This window comes from Thunnus maccoyii, chromosome 14, assembly GCF_910596095.1.
Source record: "Thunnus maccoyii chromosome 14, fThuMac1.1, whole genome shotgun sequence".
In the NCBI taxonomy this organism is placed as follows: domain Eukaryota; kingdom Metazoa; phylum Chordata; class Actinopteri; order Scombriformes; family Scombridae; genus Thunnus; species Thunnus maccoyii.
Window position 1 is genome coordinate 5711607 of NC_056546.1, and position 20841 is coordinate 5732447.

Here is a 20841-nt window from a genome sequence, read left to right on the forward strand (position 1 = left end):
TGTGTGAGAAGAGAAACTTGAGAGTCCCTGTAAAATCAAATAAATAAATGTATTTTACTTATGAAATATGTTGAAATCTGGACCAAAATGCTCATTGTGGTAAACACGAGATGCCAGATTTTTTTTTAGTTCAAGTATAACATGTAGGAGTTAATGGGAAAATAGCAAAAATGCTCAGGAAAAACCCCTGTCTTACAAAATAATAAAATCCTGGATCCACACCAAACACTAATCACTTGTTCCTTGGCGAGGGAAACGTTCTACCAGATTTAACTGAAATCTGTTAACAAGTTTTGGAAATAATATAAGTAACAAACAAATAAATGGTGGACGTAACAACGTTGGGTAATTGAAGCAGCTTTGGAAACAAACTGTAAAACCATATTGTATAAAATCCTCCTGCTGAAAAACAACTTCAAGATTTTCTTTTTTTGCTGGTTTTGGCCTTTGCCATTTCTCAAAAAGATACGAAACAAATCAGAACAAACCCGCAACAACCCATCTGAATGAAAGGTCAGATCACGGTTTACCTTGGAAAAGTAAATGGTAATAAGAGATGCAATGAATCTCATCAAATAAACTGCCGGGTTTCTGGTTCCTTTCCAACTTTCTCTGCTCCCTGAGCTCAAGGTCCTGCCAACTTTTTGTTCTGCTTCATTGAACCTTTCTTGAACTATGTAATGGTGATGGGTTTCAACTTTATTCATTCAGATGTGGTGGGAAACTACAAAAAAACCCCAAACAAACAAACAAAAAACCCTGCTGAAAGCAAATAAAAACATATAACTGCACATGCAACACAAAACAAAAATGAGCCCAGATCCAAAGTGTGTTCATAGTTGAAGTGAATAGGTCATTGGTGCATAAACTAGAGAGAGAGAAAAATCAGAATGAACCCTGACCTGCGGAAGAAGAGCTACCAGTAAACTGCAGCGATGAGCTGAAATTATGTGGAAACACCAGCTTCTGGGGTGCAGCTAGCTCTCTGTCTGCCTGCTGTTTGGCTGCAGCTCTTCCCCTTGTTCTGTTTTCAACCATCATTTTCAACAACATTTCCAATATAGTCAGAAAAAAAAGCCCAAAACAATATTTTCTGGAGTTACATAAAGCCCACCAGGTCATAACTGACTAGATACTGGCAATGCTGCACTGTTACATAAGTAATAAGGAAATGAAATGTACTGTAGTATTTTAGTAAGAAATTTCAGTCTTGGAGTGGAAGCAGATTTTCCAAACACTGTGATATTCCCTGTCAAGTAAAACAGATCAAGATTTCTTTTTGAACTGCAGACGACTATAGCGCTGTCACTTTTAATTTGAAATTTAAAGGTGACATATCATGCACATTTCCAGGTCTATATTTATACTCTGGGGCTCTGCTGGAATATCTTTGCATGATTTAGAGTTCAAAAAAACGTCTTAATAATCTTGTACAGGTCCTTTATGCAGCCCCTCAGTTCAACCTCTGTCTGAAATAGGCCGTTTTAGCTCATGCCTCTTTAAGGCCCGCCTCCTGATGACCTCACTTTGTTCTGATTGGTCAGCCTCAGAAGCTATGTAACAAACAACAGTAGTAGGATTTCACTTCTTTTTCTCATTCTTCGCTCAAAATGGAAACTTCTCAAATACATCTGTTCATGTTTATACTCCAATGTGATCCGAAATATGCGAGTGGAGAATGTGAACAACCGTTTAACAGTGGAACAACCTTAGCAACAAAGATTACAGAATTGTTTGAGGGCGTGCATGAACAATCAGACTTCATCAGAGGAGGACATAGAGGTAACTTTACAAACAGAGCAGACTGAAGCCCTGGCTTCTGACTTGCTGCACTGTTTTTATGCTCACCTCGAGTTTTGGTTCTTTGATCATGTTTAACATCATAACAATATAATATGGGTTTCAAATCAGGCTATATTAAAGATGTTCACACCAAACGCTGAGACCAGAGAGATGAGAAGACAACCAACAGGAGTTTATTTCATAACACACGAACATACAAAACTCAGAAAATCACCAATGCAGCAGCCCCTTAGAGCTCACACCCAACCCATATTTATACCAAAACAGATGTGACTTTTGGCACTTTCATGAGCCAAATGATCACTTGGACTTTGACCAATGGGTGTAGATGTCTCTGCACCATTTGGACATTTCGTGATTTCTGCTGTGTGTCTCCTGTTTGTCTGGTGGCCTAATGCTTTGTGGATAGGTCAATGACCGGCGTAGGTCAAGCCGATCTGGTAAAAGTTTTGTTTTCCCAGAGATTGTAACCAGAACTTTTGAAAACAACTCCTTTAAAGGAGATTGCTTTCGCCTATCCATCGGTATTGTGCAACCCTTAGTGTTTTGTGTATTACTTAGTACAATTCCACATGCTCATCATATTTTTGCTTCTACAAAACTATTGTTTTGTAATATTCATTTGTGAAATGCAAGATAAATATGTGAGTGCCATCCAACTTCTCATCTAACTCCGGGCAAGAAAACAAATATGAAAATTTCCCAAAATACTGCACTATTTCTTGGTGGTGGAGGAAATTAGTCAGTCATGCTAAATCGATAATCTGACAGTGGGAACATTTTGGATTCAAGACCATAAATGGAAAAATGGTGGATAAAGGTGAGGCTGTTAGCTGCCTTTTAAAGATGCAGCTGCAACCATAATGTCACCAGGACAAAAAAGTCTTAAGTAACTTGTTTGATTGCCACTCAGTGAAGCGCACAAGGTTTCTACAACATTGAGCTTTTATTCATTCAAACAAATTATGTGTTCATTTTCATTTTTGCTAAATAGATTTTTTGTGACACCCATAGAGAATAATCACTCTAAAAGAAATAAAGAACATATATCACAAGCTATATACCTAATGGCAACTCTATCATGCACAAATCACAAATATCTTAACTTTGTGCAAAAGCCTAAAGTAGCAAATAACTAAAAAGCGACAGCAAATTACCAATAAAAACAGCCACATCAGTGTACTGTGTCTATCCATGTCACCCATTACTGTCTCATTCTCGTGGTTTAGGAGTCTTTATGGATAAAGTAAAACTCTGCCAAAGTCAACAATTTAAAAAATATCGACTTGACTAAAAGATAAGACTTGCATCGAGCCTTCAGTAATGACTGATATGAAGTGGCATCTGTTTTGTATTCAAATAGACCCGCTTATCTGTGAGAACACAAAGTGGAAGACGCAGTAAGTGGCTCAAATGGTAGTTACAACATCAAGTAGAGGAAAATCTATTTAACCTTATGGACTCGATTCATAGCGGCAGCGGATGCCTGCCGCTTCCTCAAGAGCCGGGTTTCTTAATGTAGTGATTTATGGCACTTAAGATGTTTAAGGTATACAATATAATGTAACTGTTCCATGTCGCCCCAGAATAACCTATGACAACACACAAAGAGATTCAGTTTCTCTCAATCTTTTTCTCTAATCCCCCCCACCCCTCCCACCTCCTCCCAGTGTCCCCCTCCATTACTCTCACCCCTCCACTCCTCTTCTCCTTTCATTCCACATCTCTCTCTCTCTCTCCCTCTTCTCTGTCTCTCCCTGGTTCTTTGTCATCCGTCTGCCGCTGTGCCTGAGGTGCCGGGTGCTATTTGGATGATTTAGTCCGAGAGGGAGAGAGGGATTTCATTAGCTGTTTACCTGAGGGCCTCTGGTACCTGTGGTGCTATAAGGCTGCTTTATTAAAAAAAAAAGAAAAAAAAAAAAAAAAGGCCACATTCAGCTGTAGAGGAGCGCAGTGGCTCAGCGGGTTAAGGTTCACTCTGTGCATATGGCCATGGGTTCGAGTCCTTGGAGTGGGTGTGCACCTTTGGGCCTGCGATACCTACAGCAGTGCGAGGATGCTTTATTTATAATCCTAGATTTGACAGGGGAAAAACACCGGGGCTCAGCGGGTTAGGGTGCAATACGTGCTGTGGGTTTGAGTCCTCCGAGAGGGTGAATACGCACCTGTGAGCGTCTGTTGTCTATGGTGCTAGAACATCGGTTTATTGAAAATCTAAACCGCACTGTGAGGGGAGTTCACTTCAGGTTACGGTGCACAATTTGTGTTCAGGCTTTGAGTTTGTGTCCATTTCAGTGAAAAAAAAAAAAAAAGATCTATTTCATTAACTACCTGAGGGTCTATGCTGCCAGTGGCACTTCAAGCCTTTTTATTAGTTCTGTTCCGAGTTATTATAGAAAACTTCTGGTTTATTCCAACTATGGCCTTATTTTCAAAGTTTGACTCAACATTTCTATCAGTTATGATAACAGTGAACAACAAAATTTGACTGATCGGCACCGCTGTCCCCTGAGAATTCTGTTTATATTTACTAGTTTTGAAATAAACATAATGCCATGAGGGTTTCTAATGAAGCGTAGCCTGGAAGCTATATACATGGCATACTAATCTCACTGCAACACATTATCCAACACACCCAGTTTACCTCTTACCATTAGATTATCCATCAACTGAATTAAAAAAAAATCCTCAAAACTCACTTATATTCCCTCACTTTTTAAAACTGATGTTTGCTGTTTTGTGCATTTTTTTTATTCTCTATTTCATAAATATAAATCTTGTTGATACTATCATGCTTGTTTGATGCTTTTAATGTGAAGTACCGCCGCCTCCACTGCAGCATCCACCTTCAGGCTCTGAGTCTCTCCTGACAACGTTCAGGGAAGTTAGTATTGTCACTCCCGACTCCCTGCTGTGCTGAGGTTGGTGTTTTCTTTTGGGGAGAGACGTCGCTGTACATTTGCATAATAATAATTTATTCCACGTGAGTTGTCTGACTGAATTTCTTTTATTTTTTTCTATTAACATAATAAGGAAATGAATACAGTGAATATATCTGCAAAGCTACAAATGTTTATGGTTTGTGGCAACTAGAGGTGTACGTTATTCGGCAAAGCACAAATAGTGGGTTTTATACAAATATTTGTTTCATACAAATATTTTAAAAATTATTTGTTTTTGGGAAGAAAAAAACAAAAACATGTCAAATACCAGTTTGCAGGTCGGTTACATCGTTATCTCAGTCTCTCTCCTCTGCTCCACTGTCACATCCATAAGGGGTAAGTCCCGAGAGACTCTCCATAACCTGTTGTCCCCCTTCAAAGTTAGATTGTAAAGAAATAGGCAATGAATGTAAAGTGCAAAGCAAGAATCGCCTTTGAAGTTCTTCATGTTACATGGTGTGCTGTTTTATGAGTGTATAAATAGGTAAAGGTCTGTCTGCAATGAGGTGATGAGTAATGTTTTAGCTCAGTAGTCAGCGCAGTCGTCTATGATCTGGGAGACTCCAGTTCGAGATCTGGTGTGGGGAACCTCCTTCGTAAGGTAGTTTATTCATGAACACTTTTAGTAACGCTTGAATTTTCTAAAATTAAAAGTGTCATAAAAACAAAAACAGGATTTTTAAGCCTCTTTTCACTTTTGTTCGAATACAAATACAAATACAAATAATTTTGCTGCCTCAACAAATACAGATACAAATACAAATACTGGGCTTTCTGCTCCCTAGTAGCAACTACCTCAGATCTGAGGTATTACAATTTTAAAGATAACAATAGCGATTGTGTCAAAAGTAGAAAAAATAAGCATGATTCATGTTTTTATGTTTATATTTCAGCAGTTAAAATCACTTTGTTAAAGCTGCTCTGATAAATATTTTCATACTACAACATGGAGGGTTATGTTTGCATTCAGTGTTACTCATCAAAACACACTCTGTGTATCCTTGAGTGCTAACAAAAGTGTAAAATACACATATTTTAAATCCTGCATTGTTTACATCCATGTTTTATAGCTCTGCCTTTAGTGGCATATTTCTGCATTTCTTGGTGCATTACAGCCACCTGTAGATCAGTGGAATTTAATTAAACCATTGGCAGGACTTGTGTATCACGTTGTATGTGTGCACTAAACAAAATTAAGACCCAGTCATAAAAAAACTGCTCCATGGCACTACTAGAGATCAGAAACTCCACAGGGTATCTTTAACAATGGGCCAGATTAAGTGATTAAATGAAGTTAAGAACTCACAGAGAATTATTGCCCCAACTGTGCTGTTCCCCTCAGAGCTGTACAGCATCTTTTACCTTGTTTGTTTTGGTTGTAAATAAGGTTTGTCTAATCCGATATGATCCTCTGACTGCTGTTGATTCTTGTCCTGGAGGTATTTCTTTTTAGCTATATTGCAGCATTCCCAGATCTGAGGTATTACAATGTTAAAGATAACGATAGCGATTGTGTCAAAAGTAGAAAAATAAGCATAAAACCAGGCATTCATAAAGAGGTGTGTTCTGGTTGTGAGTTTAATAGAAAAAAACAACCTCAGAGAAGATTCATTACCTTTTCACTGAGGGCCTTTGCTGCCAGTGTAACTTCAATTTTCCTCTTTATTAGTTCTGCTCGAGCTTATTAAGAAACCACATGGTGAATTATTTCTTACTCACTGGTCATGTCATAACTTAAAGTTCAAGTGATGACTGTGTGAGTTGTGAGGCAGTTTCTTTTTGTTTTTTTGTTTTTTTATCAAGAATCTACATTAGAAAAGCAAACACGGTACAAAATTAGGAATCTGTTTTTCTGAGCACAATTAATCAAACATGGATCTGCAGCGTTTCATAATGAATCAGCAGTATTTGTTCAGCTGTCAACCTGTAGTAAGTGGCAGAATTAATCAAGCTTATCTTTGTAACGTCAGCTTTAATCAACATTGCTTGGCATGTTCTATGGCCTTTGACATCATTTGTATGCTGCAGTCAGCTCTCTGCTTGCAGAGACAGCTGTGGATATAATAGGTCACACACAAAACCCTTCACACACATATACACACACACACACACACACACACACTGGCCCCCTGCTGCACATACAGATATATGAATGCACAGATCGCATGTGCAAACATATACTTCATATGTCTGCACACACTCTCATAAGCTCTCACACGTGCATATGAATGGGTAACATACAGCTACATAGAGAGCATGTAAACACATTAATCTTTACACCAAACACTAAAAGACACATAATGCATGAGGGAGGAGAGAAGTTAAGGAGAGTTGGAGGAGGAGGAGAGGGTCACAATGCAAACTATACCTGTAGTGTTGCGTGTCTTCTCCAGCTGTGATACATTCAAAGCTTGAACATTTTATGAACAAGCAGCCATTTCAATCCCACAAGGATCTTCCTAAAGTATAAAAATCCTTTGCAGTAAAATATATATATACTGTAAGAAAGCTAGATACTAGATAGATACTGTAGCTAGAAAGCTACATACTATCATATGTGAGCAAGTGTAAATGCTGTATAAATCTATAAATACACATCCTTGTAAAATAACAGGCCAATCTCAATCAACTGATCAAAAATGATGATATGCATAACCATTGTCATCACCAGCATTACACACATAATCTAAAGAGGGAAATTAGTCGTTATTTAATGACTGCCGCTTATGATTTGACTAAATCTTTAAAAAAAGAAAGGTCAGAACACACTTAAATAGACAAGGGACATGTACAAAAATATGCTATATTCAATAAAAATAAAAAAAGAAAGTATTGTAAGCATTTTAATAACAACTAACACACAGATTAAGAAATCAATCAATGATAATTTAAATAAAAGGTGGTTTAAGGATAGGTTGAGAAAACTTACATACTGCAGCTTAAAGCTTTTGTCCCCATTTCTTACAGATTCTTCTATTATTCTTCTATTCATCATATATTACCAAATTCATCAAATGTTTAGGTTATTGTTTCTTCTCCTGTTATGTGTTATATTATTTTTTTCAACCTGACAGAGCCATCAGCGCAAACATCTGGCTCATGCTTGGATAATATACTTACTACCAGTGCTGGTTAGGAGCCAACTTACAGCTCTATCTCAGCAGATCTCTCTATTATTTGGTACCTGCCCCCTGTGACACTCTTGAAATAATCTGTGTACATCCCAGTTTACTTTAATGTGTCTCCAGAAATAAGAAAAAAAAAAAAACACTTTTTATAGGCGTTATCCTTCCACCACCAAAAAGAAACTCGCTATTTCTGTGAGTCTTCCTCTTGGCGTCAGTTTGAAGAGATAACGCTGACTGACAGCAGGCCTGGTGGAAAGGTTGCTTTGGAGGCCCATCACTCTGGGAGAAGCCTCTGAGCTCTACGCTGCCTGAAAACCATCAGCGCTACAATAGGGCGAGCATCCTGGGAGGCCTTTCCCTGCTCGCTGATGCTCCCCTCTCTGCTCCCCACACCTCAACTGACAAAAAAAAAAAAGGATTTTTCAACACCCACACATACACAAACATACCTGGTAGCTACGGGAGACACAGAGATCACAGGAGGTGAACGGTGTCACAGCTGGAGCTGAAACATCTCTCTTCCGCTCCCTCTTTCTTTTTCCCTCCATCACTCTTGGTGTCATTGCTTACATTTCTCCCCCCCCCCCCCCCCCCCGACCTTTTCCTGTGACCTTTTCGCCAGACCTCCTTCTGTAATCCTACCACCTGCTACTCTTTCTCTCTGTCTCCTTCCCTTCAGCTTCCTCTTCTTCCTCTCCCTCTTGCAGCTACACCCCCTGTAGCCCCTTTCTGTCAATTTCTCCCTCCCCTCACCCTCATCCACTTGTCATGCCCAAGTACTCCTGTCACCTTTCCGTCTCCCATCCCCCTCCCCCGCCAACCATCCCTGCTTTCACCCCTCAGGTCCTTTTCTATCAACCTCTCCCCTCCTTCCTATAACCCCTATCTTGTAGCCTTGAAAACCTCTTGCCTGTCACTTCACCTTCCCTCCCATCTCTTATTTTTCAAACCCTTCCCCATCACCACCGCCACCTCCTGTCAATCTACCTCGTTACATGACCCACTTACAGTAAATCCTGCAAAGCTTCCTCCTCTCACCATCTGTAATATTTCCTCTTTCCCCTCCTACTTTTTCAGTAGGAGGGGTAACACACACACACACACACACACACTGGCACCTGCAGTACGTACAGATGTGCAAGGTTGTGCAGCTATCCTTCTTGGGACATCGCATTGACTTCCATTCATTGTAGACAGCATAACCCTAATCCTAACCCTAACCAGGATCGCAGAAATTATGTTTTGCCTCATAAGGATCGGGCTTTGGTCACCATGAGGACTACTGGTCCCGACAAGGTAGGTGTTTACACTGGAGAAGGTCCCAAAGAAGCTGTCACACATGCATGCACACACACAAACACACAAACACACCTGCCTGTCTGCTTGACCTACATGCACAACTGTGTCCTACCTTTGCACGTGAAAAGCCACTGGCTAAACAGTTGACTCTGGTGTCTGATTCTTCTCGACAAGGTCATGTAATAATGAAACAATGCACATTTATGGTGCTTCCAGCATACAAAAGCAATTAAAGTTACTGTAAATACATCTTGCATGATGTGACCGACATGAACTCACCCAGCTGATTCCAGCGCATAGACTGTTGCCACAACACCATTGAACAATGTTAACTGGAGAAATAGCAGTCAAATAACAGAAAATCAGACAGGATAAGGATCACACTTCTGGTAATTCTTTGTGGGGTTCCAGCCCCATCTATCCCATGGATGTATAATAAGAGCTGGATAGGGTGCTGCCGCTCAGCCTTGCAGCCAATATTTCCCAGTGGCCACTCGCAGTATTGCAGTGAAAAATCCCCCTGCGGCCCAAAAAGGATTTTGCCCATAGACCACTATTGTAAAACAGACGTCTGTAAAACTGTTGACAGGACCCCTCAAACTGCAAACAACGTCAATTATGACTCTTTCTATCATTAACTTTTGATTCATGGAGGTTTTATATTTCTAAAACTTTCCTCAAGCCGAGAAAAGCGATTTAAAAATCTGTGACGTCATCACAATGTAAAGTCTATGGCCTTTACATACAACTAAAGTGTTTTCCAAATTATGTTGCATTGGCAAACATAATCACTGCCTGGATTTTGTTCACATTTTTCCGAAGGCTACACTTAGCTTCCCGGATCCAGAATAAAGTTCATTCAATTAAGACAACAAAGACCTGACCGGCGAGTTTTTATTTATCCATCAAGGGCCAAGGAACATGTCACTTAGTACAACTTTGTAGCTCATTGATGTCTTTTTAATAGTTGTTGAATCAGTTAATTATTGGTTTGGCTCTGCACATGAGGTTTGTTGACAATAAAAAAAAATATAGAAAATTGCCAGACATATCCTTTAAGTTTACAAACTCAAATAAATAACAAACAAACAAATAATGGGAAGATTGTAGCCAGTGTTAAAAGAAACCAGTGTTGACTGTTGAAAGGAGTGCAAACCACAGTCTCAGGTGTCAAAGTTAGACACTTTGTTCATCCAATCATCCACTGCAACCTCCTCCTTAACGAGGGTTTGTTGTGATGTAACACCATCACACTAGTTGTGCTTTTGCTTTTGTGAGAGGACAGTCATTTCCCACATAACCACAAGAGATCATTTGTAAGGAAACTGTAAAAAAATACGTCATTTTAAACATTTGAACAAACAACCAAAGCTGTCATTTTTCTCGTGTGGACAGGATCTTATAACGCCAGCTTTTAGCCAAAAATAAAAAATATTACTTTGCTTATCCGTTCCAGTGAAAACTAGACAGAAATCTATACAAAACCAGCACCAACATGTGTTATTCATTGTGCCTCCAGTTTGGTTTCAAATTCCCAAGTGTTGCTGTGCACATATTGCAGCCTTTTCATATGAAACTCTGAAAAAGCACCTGGCAAAAAGCACCTAGCTACTCGCCAGCCACTGAGAGCCACTGCAGTCTTTTTCACTGCCAGTCGGCTGTTTGGTTCGAATTTCTCCCCTTTTTTTCCTTTCAGCCATTTGAAACTTTTCAACTCAATTCAGGCTTTCATTCATGTCATACAGCCCTTTTGTGCTGATGTAGGGAGAGGAAAAAAAGAAATGTATTTGAGCGCTGATTCTCTCCTTTCGCCTTTGCCTTTTGTGCGACAGCGACAACAGAGAAGAGGTAAAGATGGAGAGGAGCTAGAGAGGTCATTCACTGCTTTCTTTCACTCAAGAGGAAGGAAAAGGAGGGATGATTATGAGGCCTGGTGGATCTTTTACTTCATTCATTTAGGTATTCAGACAGCATTACAAAAACTTACAAAAACACCATCTTCCATTTGTAATATCAGGTAATATTAGGCAGATATACTGTATGGACATAAGTATTTTCTGTAGCAACAGCCGTCTTTTGCTCTCGCTCGCTATCAAAGGTCACTGTGTGATCATTTAAGAACAGAGATTTTTATTTAATACTGAATAATGAAATAATTCAGACATAGTTTTCTATGTTAGTACAGTATGCATTTACTATGTTAGTACTAATTACGTTCTATGTACTAACTATGAGGACAAGATGCCCTTTTCCAAGCTGCACGAGGGCGCACAAGGCGAACATGAATCAACGCGGACTGAAACGCGTGCAGAATGCCAGAGGTAGGCTTACAAACGGAGGTTGAACGTCTCCCCTGCTCCTCACTTGTTGGCGTCAGACACCGTACTGAATTTTTCGTCACCTGATACGTAAAACGAGCGGCAAAACAGAGCCGTATCACTGGCAGACTGGGCTGGCGGGGTGTGGAGGTGAGTAAAAAAAAAAAACACAATATGGGCGATCACGTAACATAACATAAACAGAGTATGGATGTATGATTTTGAGATGATACATAAAACAAATCATATAGTCATGAAAATAACACAAATGACAAAGAAATAAAAAACCATTATTTACCAATACCCTGTATAACATAGTATGTTAATTGACATAACTATCATTAATTATAATTTGGGTGATCGCCACATAGTAAATGCACTTTATGTATGTACTGAAGTTTGTTAACATTTACTTTTTTGCCATTTTTCAGAACTTGCATAGACTAAAGAGTTAGATCCTCCACCTCAGCAGCTATTCTGTCTCCTTGAAATTACAATGAAGCATAATGAATTTATAACAACAAATGCATTTTTGTCGACATAATTGCAGGATGTTTTAAATGATTAATCTGCCAGTTTTCAAAATGTTCATAAAGAACTGAGGTATCAGCAAAATATTCACAGTCAATGTTTTTTCCTATAATATCCCTTGGTAGTGACTGAAGCATAATTCAACTTTTTTTTTATGTTTCAGTGCTCACAGGATTTAGAGTCAGGGAATGATTGTGGTTTGGTTTAATATTGAAAAAGACAAAAGTGACTCAAAACATGAGGCAGGACGTGTTTATAACCAAACCATGTTCTTTCCCTAAGCTTTACCAAAGTGCTTTTGTTGCCTAAACCAAACCACACGCGGGATGTGAACCCCAACAACACGAAGTGTTTACTGCCATGCTAGTGACTCAGCTGGGCTGTAAACCAAACAAAAAAAAACCCCCAAAGTATTGGACAAAGTGGACTTGATGATGCTGCTACATGAAAAGTCAGAGGATCAGAGTTGTTATAAATCATCCTGAGGGAAGCAGAAATGTCTAAATTGGATGGTAATTTTAAACCATAAATGCCAACCTCATGGACTGGCTGGAGGAAAAGTCAGGGGAACACCAACGTTATTAGGTTACATGTCTGGGAATTATCTTCTTCTGGGAATATTCTTTTTTTTTTCTTCTTTATTTTGCAGTAGCCTTTCCACCCTTTGTTGTTTTTATTTAATGAAATTCTGTTAATTTTGTCTTGGCTTTTAGCTTCTCATCTTCTTGTTTACTTTAAATCCATGTACAGCTGAGTATATGTATGTAAAAGTGTGTTTTTCTATGTGTGAATATCATAAAATAAACAAATGTACAAAGTTTTGTGCCAATCTATTCAGTAGATGTTGAATATGTCATTGAATAAGTTAAAGGAAAAGTCAGAAGTCATTAGAATTCATCCTCTGAGGAACATGAATGTCTGAACCAAATTTCATGGAAATCTATCGGATAGCTACTTAGACATTTCACAAAAAACAAACATTCAGTGACATCTGCTTACAATTTTTTGAGTCATGTTAATTGACAAATATCATAAACTTGTTTCGCCAGCTCTCGTTAGATTCTTGCTCATCACAGGCCACAACAACATATAGACCAAAAAAAAACCCCTCCCTCACTGTCATTGATAATAAGATGTATACATGACAGGAGGGTTTATGTACTCTTGTAATGTTTTTATATTTAATTGAGTGCGGGGTTGTGAGGCGAGGACATCTAAATCCATTTCTGTCACGGCTGACTGCATCTGTTTGCCTCCTGTTTGCCACGACAACAGACAGAGAACATATAGAGTGTTTGATGTGTAAAACATATATGTTAAAAAGAAAATATAACCTGAGAGTGGAACAAAGTAACAAAGTCTAACATGACTGTTTCAAAATTCTCAGCATCATCGTAGGAAGGGTTAAAAGGGAAAAACTGAATAAAAGCTCACAGTTCAGGTTCAGATTCTCTGTTTTGACGTGACCTTTTCGTTTTTTTTCACAACAGCTGCATTTTCTTTCTCTTGCAGGGAGCTCAAACAGTTCACAAAGACTGAAAAACAGCGTGAGAAAGAGATTTTTGGGGTGTTTCAGTCGGATTGATTTCCCCCAAGCAAACCTCTTAATAGGTCATCGTTCTCACTCCATAAATCCGATGCGTGTACAGAACCACAAGCGGTCTGTCAAGCCGTAAAAATTATGTGAAAATGAAGGTTTAAAGCATTCAGACGTTAAAGAAGGTTATTATGTTTTTTTATATAAAGAGATTTTGGGTACATCTATCACACTTTCCTGGCTAAACTCTCCTGGCATACGTGCAGAAAAAAACACCACAGACCACAGAACAGAGCGCTTATCAACCAAAAGGTGTTGCAAAACTACAAATAACAACAGCCTCATTTAACTCAATTTAATCTCATGTTTACAGACGACACAGTACACACGCATGCTTTTTCTGAAGCTTTGACATGCATGCAAACAAGTTTAGTGGATGTACGCTGTCAAGACGATCAAAACAAAACAGAATGAAAAATTGATTGGATTCAGTTACTTGGTATGTAAACAAAACCAGAGTGACTGTCGCAGTGTTTAAGGAGAAAACAAAAGTGACAGGCAGTTGAAACTCAAGCTGCGCTGCAATTCCCTGTACTGTATGTGTGACAGCAGCACATTGCATGAATGCTATGGGCTGTAAAACATTGTTTATGTTAATGTGTGTGTCCTACACTGTAAGCATATACGTATATGAAGATATAATTATTTGAAACATATCTGTCCACTTTTAAAATGGAACCAAAGCTGTTTCTTCTTCAAAATCACCTTTGTCACTTTCCATGTGTTTGTATGCAGAGTCATGTTCCTCCTCTGTCTGTCCTGTCTGCTGCTCTCTCTCTGCCTCAATGACTCTCAGTCTTTCTGGCTATATGTAAACTACCCAGCATATGCCGGACCGTTTGCACGCTCTACCTCTGTCTGTCTATCTGTCTGTCTGTCTGTGTTCATGCATAAGACTATGCATGTGTGCGCATCCATGTAGACAAACTACTTATGGAGATCCCGCTGCTCCCCCGTCTCTCATTCTCTCTGTTCTCTGTATGCGCACAGGTTTTTCTATTTGAATGCATCTATATACGCATTCATGTACATCCTTCCATCTTTCTTTCTCCCTCCACAGTGTTACAGCTTACCTGAATATCAATGGTGCCCCACAGTAAAAGCCTTGTACTATATCTCCAAAATGTCAGCTTGTCAGGAAATATAAAATACTGCCTTTGTTTCAGTGTAACCCCAGTGCATTTTTGAGTTTATCAAATTACATTTTTAAGTAGTTTAAAAGCAGGATGGTGCCAGAATTAGATAAGAAAATTGAAAGGGATTGCTCAACGAGACAAACCTACACAGAATTTACCCCAATTTGGCACTTTTTGGGATCTTTTTAGTCTCTTTTAGCTCATTGTTTTGGGTTTGTTGTACATTTACTGTGTGGTTCAGTCTCACTGCTCTTATCAACCTGTTTCCAGAAGCAGCAGGCAGCTGCTTTCAGTAAAAAATTCCAAACATCTCTGATGTGAAAGTGGAATATCTAGCAGGTCAGGAGTCAGACATTTTTCTCAGGAGCTGGTGGAGACCAAAATCAAGCTAAAAGGAGAGCGAATATGGCATGTGCACTCTTCATGTGGACAAAAACTAACAAAAATTCCAAATAATTGCAAATGTTGTGCCATGTCTGTATAATGTGTAAACAGGCAAGAGGTTTCTGACAGTTAGCCAGAAAAGCTATGAGTTGATAATGTTGCAGTTAAGTGTCTGTCAGGTTTAATGGTGTTCCTCTGCCCCCTAGTGGCAAAAATCAAAATAAAAAATTTTGTTATATAGATTTTGCATGACAACGATAAAAACTTGTGTCCATCTGTACAGTAAATTGAAAATATTTTGTAACTTATCTCACTCTCTATTGATCTTTCGCTTTCCCTCCGTTACATACTGTTGTTACTTGCATTTGTGTGTATTTATATAAAACTTTTTTAAAAGCTCTTTCTCTCCTCCTCTCGATGTGTTTGTGTGTATTTATTGAAAAGTGACTTACATTTTTTTTTTAAAAAGCTGTTTCTCTTCCTCTCCATTTGTTAATAGCGTTCTCTCCCCCTTTCTTTCAGCACGCTGCAGCAGGCTTTTGCTTTTGTGTGCATTGATGTATATATTTCACTACTTTTAAAGGTTCCATATCTGTGCCCATCCCTCCCTCCATCTTCCCTTCCTCCCTCCTCTGCTCTCAGGTGTGTTATTTATGAGTCAGCCTGCTGGCCTGTGAATGTCTTTCTCTCCATTTTATGCTCAACTCCTTCAGAACTCATTAGACTGTGAAGGGCAATCTACCCAATGCTGAAAGAGAGCGAAAGCACCAATTTTTTTCTCTTCTTTTTCTGCTGCCTTACAGCCATTACACACGGACGTCTGTTTTTTTGAAGGTGTGTCGCTTTCAGCTGAGGCAGGAAATGGTAGCTGGGACAAAATTGTTCTGGATAACATGGCTGAGCGTTATAAGGAACAACAATGACAAGAAAAATACTGTTGGGAGTGGAGTTGCTGCTAAGCTAGCTGTCTGAATTGTCTCAGGCGTTGTGTTGACCTCTCTGTCTCTGCTTTTTTAAATTAAAGGTCAATCTCAGTGTGTTAATGAACAGAAGAAAGCTTTTTTTAATATGTATTCATTAATTTACTTCACCTGATTCTTATTCAAGTTCACACATGACTTTACTTTGCAAATTATTTATTGTATATTCATATATTAGTATAAATTCAGGGTCTCAAACAACAAAAGCTCAGATTAGCAGTCAGATTAAACTCTGTGTCCCAGGTCAGCCTTTCTTTTAGGTTTAGAAAGAGACATTTTGTTGTCTAGTGAGCTGTTGGTTGCTGTTGGTTAAAGCTAAATATAGACAAGTTAGGTGCAGGGTTTTTGCAGCCTTGCTAAAAATAAATGATTACTCTATAATTACTGAAATGAAATAAAAAATATTTTATGGGCCAGATCTGACAAACAATTCTAAAGATGTGGGGGGTCTTATGAAAATGTTTCACAGGCCAAATCTGGCCCCAAGTCCCCTGCTTTACTTACATATATAATTATTTACAGTACATTCAGTCACACAGTCCCAACTGCAGCTCATCTGTTAAAAACTGAAAGTTGCAAAGAAATTAAATTATTTCAAGACAATGTGACTTGATTAATAATTCATATTTTAAGTACCGAAACAGTTTAACTATAGTAAAAAAAAAAAAAAAAAAAACTACAGTTGCTATTTATTCTGCTACACTTTGTCTGTTTTGTGACATTTACCTACTGAGTATGGCACAGTAAATGCCATGGAAAACATGTTTTTTTTTTCTCTGCGCTGTAGGTGTAGCACATTTAGCTTTCAGTCTCTCTGATTTACTTACTGTTTGCTAACCCATTAGCCACATCAAACAACCTGTGTTAAACATGTTTCTGAGTCTTTGGAGCAATAAATTCCAAAGCTAAACACATTGTGTGATGTCAGAGGTTGCTAACGTGAAGTGTGTTTCATTATTGAACAGAAACATACTGTCTTGGTTTTATTCCAACATCCTGCTGAGCTAAAACTCAATACCTTGATTTGATGTGTTCAGGTGAGTGGACACAGTGTTCCTGAACCACACACACACGCACATGCACACACACACACATATTCACACACACAAACAAAACACTCATGCATGATTACACGCGTGATTACAAAAACATAAACAAAGGTTTATACACATACAAATAGATAAATATGGCAGCATCTCATACTGTGAGTGAGGCTTTTCTTTACACCTGTTATTAAATGTTAAGTGTGTGTGTGTGTGTGTGTGTGTGTGTGTGTGTTTTCACCGTATTGAGACAAAGGTCAACTTGTAAGGTGAGAGTGAATCTGGAGAGAGGCTGACAGAGAGAAAAACATGGGGCAGCTTTCCTTGTGGCTCACGCCACAAAGCATCTTGGGATTGGATCTGACCCATGACCACGGTCACCCGCCACCTTCTCTCTTGCCAAGCTTTTGCTCCCTCAACGGTAAACCAAAGCAGAAGAGCTGTACACATTTTGTACACTCACATGTAGGCTTTCGGTACTGATGGTTTGTGTCAACATTCTCAGTCTTTAAACACGAATACAAGTATTAATGTGTTAATGATTCTATGCTTTATTTTATAACAGGAAAAGTATCAAAAACATAGTTTAGACTATTGTGTGACATGTCAAGTTTGCTCCTAATCTCTGCTGGCTCAGGCTGACTGGACTCTCTCAGTCCTTCCATAAACTAGTCTGCATATGTGGATGGTGCAGATAAAAACAGTCTCGTCTGCACCAGTCACCTGGGTGAAGAGCGAGACCTGGGAGAGTGGAGGTGTGGGGCTGTAGCCAGTCGGCTTAGGGCGCCGTTGGTAGAGGACAGAAGGTATGAAGGTTCCAGGAGTGCTTTAGAGATTTATTTATACAGGAAACAAAACCTGGGATAGTGTGGTGGAGACAGTATGTGCCAGGTTGTTTAAATGGAAATGATTGTTACCCAAGCTGTTGTTCTGGTTGTTTATAACTCGGCACAGGCCGGCTGTCCTCCTTCCACCAAGGGGCCTATAGATGAGCGGTTGCAGAAGGCTCTTGTCAACTTATTCTGGTCAGGGTGGTATTGGACCTGTGCAGGTGATGTTTACCTGCCTACGGCTGCAGTTGGACGACGTCCACAGCATCTGACTGCATGGCATTCAGGCTCTGTCATGGCTGGCATTCTAGCTGTCGTGTGCATGTCCACCGTGTCTTAGTTCACTGAATATTTCTGTTTACGTTGCGATCGCCACAATAGATTTCCACTGTGAGTTGTCTCTGGGTATTATAAACTGCTGTGCATCTGTTTGGCATCTGATAAACCATAAAACTTACATATGTTTTTACTGGACCTTTTGGATAGTGCTTCATGTCTCACTGGCACATAGACTTGGTCTGAGTGCCCATTATAGCTGGTGCCAGATCTGTATCAAAGTGTTCAATCTGTGCTCTCTGGTAAGGATTAAGGAGTCGAGGTGGGTTGAGGTTTTTGGCCCAGATTTTACCCTGACAGGGTTGGCTGGTATTCCGTGTACAAGCAGGTAGCTGAACACTAGTGGAAGATCTTACATGGGGCGATAGCCACGAACAGACACATATCTTATTAAGGGTGTAGTTTTAGGGTTTGTAGAAGTTTTTTTTCTTTTGAGTTATTTGTTTTTGGATCTAAATCATGGTCTTTAAAATGTTTATACACTGATTAACTTTGTATCAGGGCTGGCTAAACAGGCCATCTGGATATCCAGGAACAATAAAGTATGGTGTGGGTCGTGTGGACCCTGAGCAGATGACTGAGGGCCTGGTGGCATCTCGCCTCAGGGTGAAGCATGTCCATTATCAGGCAGTGGATAGACTGAGGTTCTTCAGCCTTATATATATGCTGGGACAGTGTGTTAATAGTTGTGCCAGTGGTTAAAGTTTCTATTGTTTCTTCACATGCAAAATTTAGAAAGCGTCTCTGTTCATGTGGCATATCCCTCATAGTTAAATAAAGGTCATTTTAAAATTAAATTCTCCTCTCTTCTATCTTCATCTCTCCTGACATCTCTTCCCCTCATCTCTTTTTACTCAATCCCTCTTTGGTTTCCTCATTTCATTGTCTTCCACTCCTCCACCTCCTCCCTTCTGCTCACTTTCTCCCTGCTTCTCCTCCTTCTCTTCCTCTGCTCTTGTTTACTTTCCTCTCTTCTCCCCCTCTCTCTCTCCTGCGATCTTGCTACCTTGTTTATATATTTTTTCCCCCTCTTATCTCCTGTCAGGCAGGAAAACAGCCATTTGGGGTCCTGCCGACACCAATTTCCACCACCAGAGCGACACACACAAACACACACACACACCAATTTCCCCTGCCATATAGCCAGACACCCTGCTCTGCCTAATATAGCTCTCAACACAATCTCACATCATCTTCTCATCCCTCCCTCTCTCTCTCTATCATCTGCAGATCCCAGCCGGCTTCTTCCTCCTCTTTACGCTCATCTCGCTACCTTCCTTCCTCCCTTTCCTCCCTCCTCGACTGTTTTCTTTTCCTTTTTTCTCCTCCGTCTTTCCCTCCTGTTTTTAGTGCCTACACCCCATCACTTCCAACCCTCCCCTCCCCTCCCTCGCCTCCACCATCTATCTATCCATCTGCGGTAATGAGAAAGCAGGGACTGCTCAGCTGGCCTGTTTGTGTGTGTGTATGTGTGTTTATAAGACCATGGGGATTGCATTTCAGATGGGTTCATTTGCCTTGGCACGGCTCTGCTCTGGTTCTTGTCACTCTGTGTGTGTGTGTGTGTGTGTGTGTGTGTGTGTGTGTGTGTGCGGTCTCCCATCTCCTAGGTGATCTCTAATGTCACACACACTCACAGCTTTCCTTCTCTCATCCAATCAATCTCTGTCAGCGCGCGCGCGTGTTCGTACGTGTGCAGTTTGCACTTCCTTTAGCCGTTTGTGACAGATATCTAACACAATTTATTGTGTGCACGAGTCAGTCTAAGTAGGGGACACAAAGCGTATGTGTGTGGCTGTTTAGGATGCCAGCGGCAGCAGTCATCCTATGTTCTGCTTGAGACCTGCCAGCAGATCTCTAATGAATCAGAGATCAGTGTGTGTGTGTGTGTGTGTGTTCGAGTGGCTGTGATTACGTCTGTCAGTTTGAGTGTGTCAGTTTTGTGTGTGTGTGTTTGAGTATTTCAGTAGCAAAGGACAAGTTGTGTTTAATGCCAGCAGTCTTTAACTTTTCCTCACTAACTCAGCTGACAGCCAGCAGCTGAAGGCCTGCTGTGTTTGTGTGTGTGTGCGCCAGTAGAAACAATCCTCTCTGTTGTTGGGTATTAATAGCAACTAGGCTTGCTTAAATTGGTCATATGTGACACAAGTAAGTAATGGAAGCAGTGTGTTTATGTGAATACACAGTGAATACATACGTATACATACAAAGGGACAGAGGAGAATGCTGTAGGAGGTGTTTGGAAGTTTCTTTGGAAGTTTTGATACTTTTTCCAGCACAAACCTGATGCCCATTTAAAGCGATTTGTGACCACTGCTTACATGCAGACTGCAAATGTATGGAATTTGTTAAAGAGGACATATCATGCTTTTTGTGATATTCTGTTTGTTTTTTATATTGTTATTATATCAGATGTCTATGTCTATGTTAACCATGGTCAAAGTTTCAAAACAGTAAAAATGCTGCCTTCAAGTCAAAAGTCAAGGCTTCAGCCTGCTCTGAAAGCTATGTTTG

The 20841-nt window shown here is 39.7% G+C and overlaps 1 long non-coding RNA gene across 2 annotated transcripts; it reads left to right on the forward strand.

The window, feature by feature from the left end:
* The first annotated feature begins 8967 nt into the window (after positions 1 to 8967).
* On the forward strand, positions 8968 to 12837 carry LOC121911329. Of its 2 annotated transcripts, none has more exons than XR_006099833.1 (4): positions 8968 to 9169; positions 11005 to 11131; positions 11408 to 11640; positions 12185 to 12837. It is a non-coding gene; the product is annotated as an uncharacterized LOC121911329 (long non-coding RNA). The 2 variants fall into 2 exon arrangements; XR_006099834.1 differs by having other exon boundaries at positions 11414 to 11640.
* The last annotated feature ends 8004 nt before the right edge of the window (positions 12838 to 20841 follow it).